Source organism: Schistocerca gregaria, chromosome 2, assembly GCF_023897955.1.
Source record: "Schistocerca gregaria isolate iqSchGreg1 chromosome 2, iqSchGreg1.2, whole genome shotgun sequence".
Taxonomy (NCBI): Eukaryota; Metazoa; Arthropoda; class Insecta; order Orthoptera; family Acrididae; genus Schistocerca; species Schistocerca gregaria.
In genome coordinates this window covers 134,213,690-134,220,850 of record NC_064921.1, presented here as the reverse complement: position 1 = coordinate 134,220,850, position 7,161 = coordinate 134,213,690, and positions in this window count along the sequence as shown.

Genomic DNA, 7,161 nt, shown 5'->3' with positions numbered 1-7,161 from the left:
TTAATGGAAAAGGAAAGTAGATTCATAATTCAAACACGGTTATCGCAATTAAATTGGCGCAAATATTTAACCAAAAGTTATGGACACGAGAGCGACTCTTACATTTTGTGAGGCCGGCCGGAGTGGCAGAGCGGTTCTAAGCGCTGCAGCCTGGAACCGCGCGACCGCTACGGTCGCAGGTTCGAATCCTGCCTTAGGCATGGATGTGTGTGATGTCCTTAGGTTAGTTACGTTTAAGTAGTTCTAGGGGACTGATGACCTCAGACGTTAAGTCCCATAGTGCTCAGAGTCATTTGAAACCTTCGAACATTTTGTGAAATAGCCAAAGAAAATTAACGAGAGGAAGAGAGAAAGCTCACAGCTCCTGCGTTTACACAATCCAAAAACGATTTACGGCGACTGCCTTCAACTTGCTTTACAGTTTCAATACACAAACATTTTTCTGGAACATTCTTTGTCGGAATAGGAAAAGAATTCATTCCTTACATTAAATCGTGATCTTTTCTCCTTACTTTACCGATTTATTAACACAGAGAAAATTAATTCTTGACGTATTTTAGCCTTAATCAAACGATTGGGGCATATTCCACTAATTATTCAAAAAAGCAACATTTCAGAGGGTGTAGTCAATTCAGGTAAGGGAAACCTACTCGAGAACGAGGGAGGTGGCAGATGAAGCAGGAGGAAGTCAACTGAAGTATAGGAATTAGAAGAGCGACTCTAATGTTTGTTGATCGACGGGATATATGGGAAGGGCATGTGGTAAGAGAGATGAAGAAGAATGTATGAAGCATTTTGTATCTGTTCGAACGTAGTTCCCATTTCATAGTGCAACAAACACACAACGTTCTATGATGCTACTGTGATAATCTGACCATGCTCTTCCTGGGTTGATTTATTGAGGATGAAGTTTCTGAGTAGTAGCCTCACGAAGAGGCATTTGTGAGGATGCAGTTCTTACGGCATGAATGTAAGACCTATGGTTAGCTCCATACAGAATTTCTAACTGGGTTCTGATCGAAGAGTGCATAGAAAAGGATCACATTCGGCATCACAGTGACTGAGGAGTATAATGACATTAGTCTTCGTGGCATGGTCACTTTTTTCAGGGATATGGTAAAGGCACAACCAATAACTAGATGTGTCCCAACACAACCAGCTGAACTGCTATGGACCTGTTTAACTACGTTGCCTAACAAACTGCGCTGAGACATAGTGATTGTGGGAAGGCGCCTCCAAGATGCGACCTTTTTCCAGAAACTGTAGCAGGAAATTGGTGGTACTCCAGGTCATTTAGATCTAGCACAGGAAGGATAGGTGAATCAGGGCGTGGAGAGCAATCCCTACGACATTAACTGTCCACACTGTAATCACAGCAGTTCATGTGGAGACAATAGGCCCGTCCTGCAGGTTGTGGAACGGATGCCATCCGACTCGCACCTGAATGATAATGGCTGGACGTTAGTGAATAATGAGGAGACGTGACTAGATGAAGTAGATACCTGAAAATTAGAGAGAGACAGCAGAAGCAGAAATATTTTTCATAGAGTTTGACGAGATAAGAGACAGGCTGCTTGAGGAAGGCAATGAAATTAAATTAGCTAAATGTCCCGTAATTAATGTAGACATAAACAATGTCGTAGTGCCATGAGTGCTCGATTTTGAAAGTTAAGCATCAGCAATTCATCATCATGTCTTTAACTGCTGTAAGATAAATAAAGTCTGGCCGATGTTGACATAACAGAAAATGGAAATCAAGGGAACATTGCAGGAAAAAATGTGTAGAAGTTATGTGGCAGGTGTATTTGGACTTCATGTGTCAATCAACATGAACTCAGCACAGTCCTTCGAATTGTTCCTACCCTCACAGTGGACCTAATATTTGGCTTTGATTTCTTCAATCAGTACCAAGTCGTTCATGACTTAAGGAAGGCTGTGTCACATTGACTGTGGAGAAGAGAGTAGTTTTGAGTGCTCAAACAGCGTAACTCAGTGCCTGAAACGCTCAAGATGTTACTTGATTGAGGGGAGCATACAGGACAAGGATAGAAGGCAATTCAGGACTGTGCCGATGAGCTCACGTCACCGAGAAATGTTTTGACGCTGCGATTATTGAGAAGACACGTCACTTCGAAGCGATAAGGATTACCAAGAGGTAAAGTCGATTCTACGTATGCATAAAGAAATGGTTTGCGAATCTTCACACACAACTGGGGATTTCGTAAGCCAGTTCAAGATCAAACCCCTTCCGCTGTACAGTCCATCCTAGAAAGCAATGAGTAGGAGGGGAGTGATACACGCGAATACACTCGAAAACGAATAAGTCCAGACCAGAAGGACCACGGGATCAGTTCACATCAGAAACTTGAATCTCTGGAAGAAATAACTAGGAGTGCAAACACAGGCTTGGTCTCTCTCCACACACATCAAGGAATCAAAGCTAAGTAGGCCTCGCTTTCCATTTTTTTTTTTTTTGCTTTTTTGTTTACCCGCTTGGACCATGGTAGTTCCAGAGCGTCCAGATTATATACACTAGACGATTTGAAGAGGAGCCAAAAGCGAGGTGTGATCTGGCTGAAAAGTATTGGGAGACATTTTAGGATAGTTTCTTATTGATGGGGATCGGAATGGGTGAACATAGAGAATGTCGAGTCACGTGACAGTCGTGAGAATTTATGTTTAATGACGATGGGGGAACTGCTTGAAGGACGGCAGTTGGGTAAACTACATTTCTTTTGTAGTCTTCGTTGTATTGCGCAAAGAGAGCGCTGGAAGATTCAGTGAAGTATGTAACTGAATGTTATGTGAGTCATATGAAGGGACCCTGAAAGAATGGAAGCCCCCAGAATTTTGTGTTTCAGATGAACGAAGTTTATTGCTGCCACTGTATGGACGATTTCCGAAACGAGGCCAAACGATGGCTAGACTGGAGCATTAAAAAGATGCTCGACGAATACTAGGAGGAAGAAATACGGCGTGCAAACCACCAGACAACAGGGAGAAGAATCCATTAATTGAGGATTGATTAATGACAATTCCAAGAAATAAAACAACTTAAGGGATTAAGGGTTTCTAGCGTAAGGTTGTGGGGAAGTGTTGGCCTAATGCTGTGAATCTGTTTATGCTGAGTCCCGTCGGGAGTTCGCTTTTTTGTAGTCTGAATTTATTGAGAACGTCAGGGGTGCCATTGATCAGGAGCGAAGGGAACGCGTCAGTGATATACTGACATTAATAGAAAAGTTCAATAACTTTATGGGTACAGCGTGTTGTGAGCTGAGGAATGAGGCTGTATTTATCTTTTATCTGTTTCTATTTCCATTGAACTATCAGACAATGGCCATGTGGTATTCTGCCTGGATTCACCGACAGCGTTTGTTCCGTCTTAATCACCGACGCAGGCAAACTTGATTTCATTGTGTATGTGTTGATAGGACATCGGACGCGGTTCGTTTGTGTCAGACGTTCTTCACAGAGTAGAAGGTGGCTGATTCACCGTGGAATACTAGACCGGTTTGATTTGTAGTTCATTTAGGCACAAGCCTCGCTAACCTTAACAAAACCGTACGCAATACCCACAGTCGATAATTTGCATGGGGGGTAGCTTGCCGTGATGGCACGTGCGAAACGTAGTTAGTGGTCACTTCAGAGATCTAACACCTATCCTGAGAAGTGGAAGATGACCATATACTCGACAAGATAGCACATGATATCGCTACACAAGTAAGTTTAGTGGGTTCTTTATATTTCTTTCCACTATGTAAATGCTAATATATCGTGAAAGGCATGTAGAAATTCTGCAGCTTACGGTGGCAGTCTCAACGAGCGTCGTCAAGATCTTGAAACAGAGATCTTCTCCCACGTGTGAAAAGACAAAACTGGGGAGGAGACTGTGTCATAATTACATTGTTAGATCATACGAGAGTAAGTCATTATTATCCGCAATTTAGTATATTTTTGTTTATTTTGGTAGTACTGTCGTTACACGTTGATGACGAATGCTTTATTTGTTGTTATATCTTTGCAATTTTAAAGTTGCTAGGTTAGTTTCGTTATCGCTGCTTTACTGTTAATCATGGCTGCTCCGCTGTCAACTTGCTCCAAAGAAGAGCAACTTTCATCCAAGACTTTCGGTACAGTACGGGAACAGGGTTTTGCCACAACAGAGTGTCTACGAATGGATTGAAAAATTCCGAAATGGTCGCACAAGTGTTACGTACGATGAAGGAGCCGGAAAACCGTTTACAGCCGCAAATAAAGAAACCATTGAGCGTTCAAGTGAAATGGTTCTCTTAGACAGACGATTAACTATTGACGAAGTGGCACATCGTCTGCAAATTAGTCACGGTTCTGGCAACGAAATCATCCACAACAGACTTAGGTTTCATGAAGTTTGTGCAAGATAGGTCCCAAAACAACTCACACAGTTGCTTAAAGAAACGGGCTTGGACACCTACAAAAACATTTGGATCGCTATGACAACGAAGGGGACAACATTTTAGGATAACTAATGGTGACGAAACATGGATCCATCGTTACGAGCCGGAGAGTAAACGGCAGAGTATGGAATGGAAACATCCAAATTCGCCGTGCAAGAAAAAGTTCAAGACCCAGCCATCTGCAGCAAAACTGATGCTTACGGTTTTTTGGGACCCTCAGTTCCGGAACATTGTGGGGAAACGGACACAACGATAAACAGAGTACGTTACCGTGAGATGCGTACTGCCACGCTAAAGTCTGCAATTCGAAGCAAACGCCGACGATTGCTGTTATGAGGTGTTGTGTTGTTGCATGACAATGCCCGTTCACATACTGTTGCCCACGCTAGTGAAACGCTCCAGAAACTCGAATTTGAGATACTGGATAATCCTCCATATAGTCCAGAACTTGCCCCTTCTAACTATCACTTGTTTGGTCCACTCAAACAGGCACTAAGGGGGCGTCGATTTGCCTCGGACGACGCAGTGAAAGAGACGGTGCATTCCTGGCTCGCAGCTCAACCGAGAACCTTCTTTCATGAGGGTATCAGGAAGCTTGTATAACGACGGACCAAGTGTTGAAACGCAAGTAGACTATGTCGAAAACTGGTGTTCTTGTAAGTCTCCTATTTGATTACATAACATTTTGTAACTACTTTCTGCATAATAATTGACTTACCCTCGTATATTTGGGTGTCCCACAACGAGGATTACACTAATCCTTAATAACTCGTACAAAAATAACAAAGCCATGACTTTTAAGTCAGGGGTGAGGTCACGACACTACTAATGATATTTTCTGCTGAAGATGTTCAAAATGTCCTCCATCGACACCGTTGCAACGTCTGCAACGTTGCGGAAGACATCGACATACATATATTATGGTTGCCATTGGAATGGATTCACAGGCAGTCCCAATCACCCGTCTCAACTCATCCAGCAAAGACCGGGGTCCTTCAAAGTTCCGCACAGGAAGAAATTTAATTGGCGTGGTAAACGGCACTCAGTCTGTTAGAGCATGAAGCTAGTTTTAGAATCAAATATCAGAATGTGTAACTTAGTGATAAAATACACTAAATCGTTTCCTTGCAGCTTTTCTATGTTAGAGAAGAGTTGCAAGGCCCGGTAATTTACATGGGGAAGTGAAACTAGGTGACCATCCTTTGCGTTGGTCATGAAATCAATGCTACATACCCAAGGGATTCATATTCGCATTGTGTATTAATCGTAACTAATGAAAATGTAATTTTCAAGTCAATTTAATTGAATTCACTGATGTTTACTTTGCTGGAACCCAGAGTAGCTTTGCATAATGGCACCCTCCACATGTTCCCACATCCACCGGCTGTAGAGCCTACTGACGAAAGCAGAGGTGACACGCTGGCTAACGTTGGCAGTGCCCGAAGGCCAATACTCGTAAATATGTTGCTACTAGTGCCGATTTTCCTCACTGCTGATGGAACCTTTAAGAGATACCTTTCTATCGTGAATTTTATTTATTTATTTATTTTTGTTTCAGTAGTCATGTGACTGCTTTGATATGGCCCGTCACTAATTCCTCTCCTGTGCAAACCTCTTCATCTCAGAGTAGCACTTGGAACCTTCGTCCTCTTTTATTTGCTGGGTGTATCCAAATCTCTGTCTTCCCCTATAGCTTTTACCCGTTACAAATCCGTCTAGTTATATTCCGATGCCGCAACAGGTTTCCTGTCATTCTGTCCCTTATTCTTGTCAGCGATTTCCGTTCATTCCTTTCCTCGCCAATTCTACGGAGAACCTCCTCATTCCTTCCACCGCCAGCGAGTATTATTGAGTGAGTTTCTGTTCATGCTTGCCCCAGTGGCCGATTTCTAACTGCAGGGGAGATCGCTTAGTATGAAGCAGAATATAGAAATTTTAAGTGGTTGTCCAGGAGGACTAGAGGCTGTTGCGGTGCGCCTCTAATTCGGCAGTCACATGAGCGTGGATGTGTTGTGAGGGCGCAACTTTATTGCATCCCCTGCTGCTCTTCTCCTGTCCGAATTTTTATTACGTGTACCTAAAAAATTACATCACAAGATTCTTAACTCTAGTGCGACCACTTGATGCGCGAAGTAGGTAACAGTCATATTCTGTATCCTTCGAATGTTTAATGTCATTTTTTAAAGTTAAACCAATAAATGGTCTAAAGAGTAACTCTGTTGTACGGCCAAGTGATTGATAATACCCCCAGAAACCAACCATAATTCCCTCCACACCACTCTTCCTTCGACTGATCCAGAATTAGACCGTTGTCGATCAGTCCTTATGATGTGTATGGTTCGCTTGAGAGGTGCTTGCACTGTCTACTTTCCTCTGTAGGCGCGCACGAGCTGTATTATCCGTAACCTCAATTAGTAACTTGTAATTTTGTTTTCAATTAACTTCATTTTCGGGCCTTATTTATTTCAAGTCGAACTCTTAATCAGACGGAAAGGAGAATGTGGATGATTGCCTCAGTTCAAGAAGTGTGGATACGAAATGAGAATCACACAACGGAGATTTAGTCGTATAATTATAGTCGCTGTTGTTGGTCCTCCCTGACTGGCAGCATACGTGGATTAATTAGACAAGCACAGCTAATTTAAATACCCAGCTATGAAGTACCATACTTAACTTTAAAAAACTAATCAGAATATTTTCATTTACTTTTAGTGGGCTTTCACAT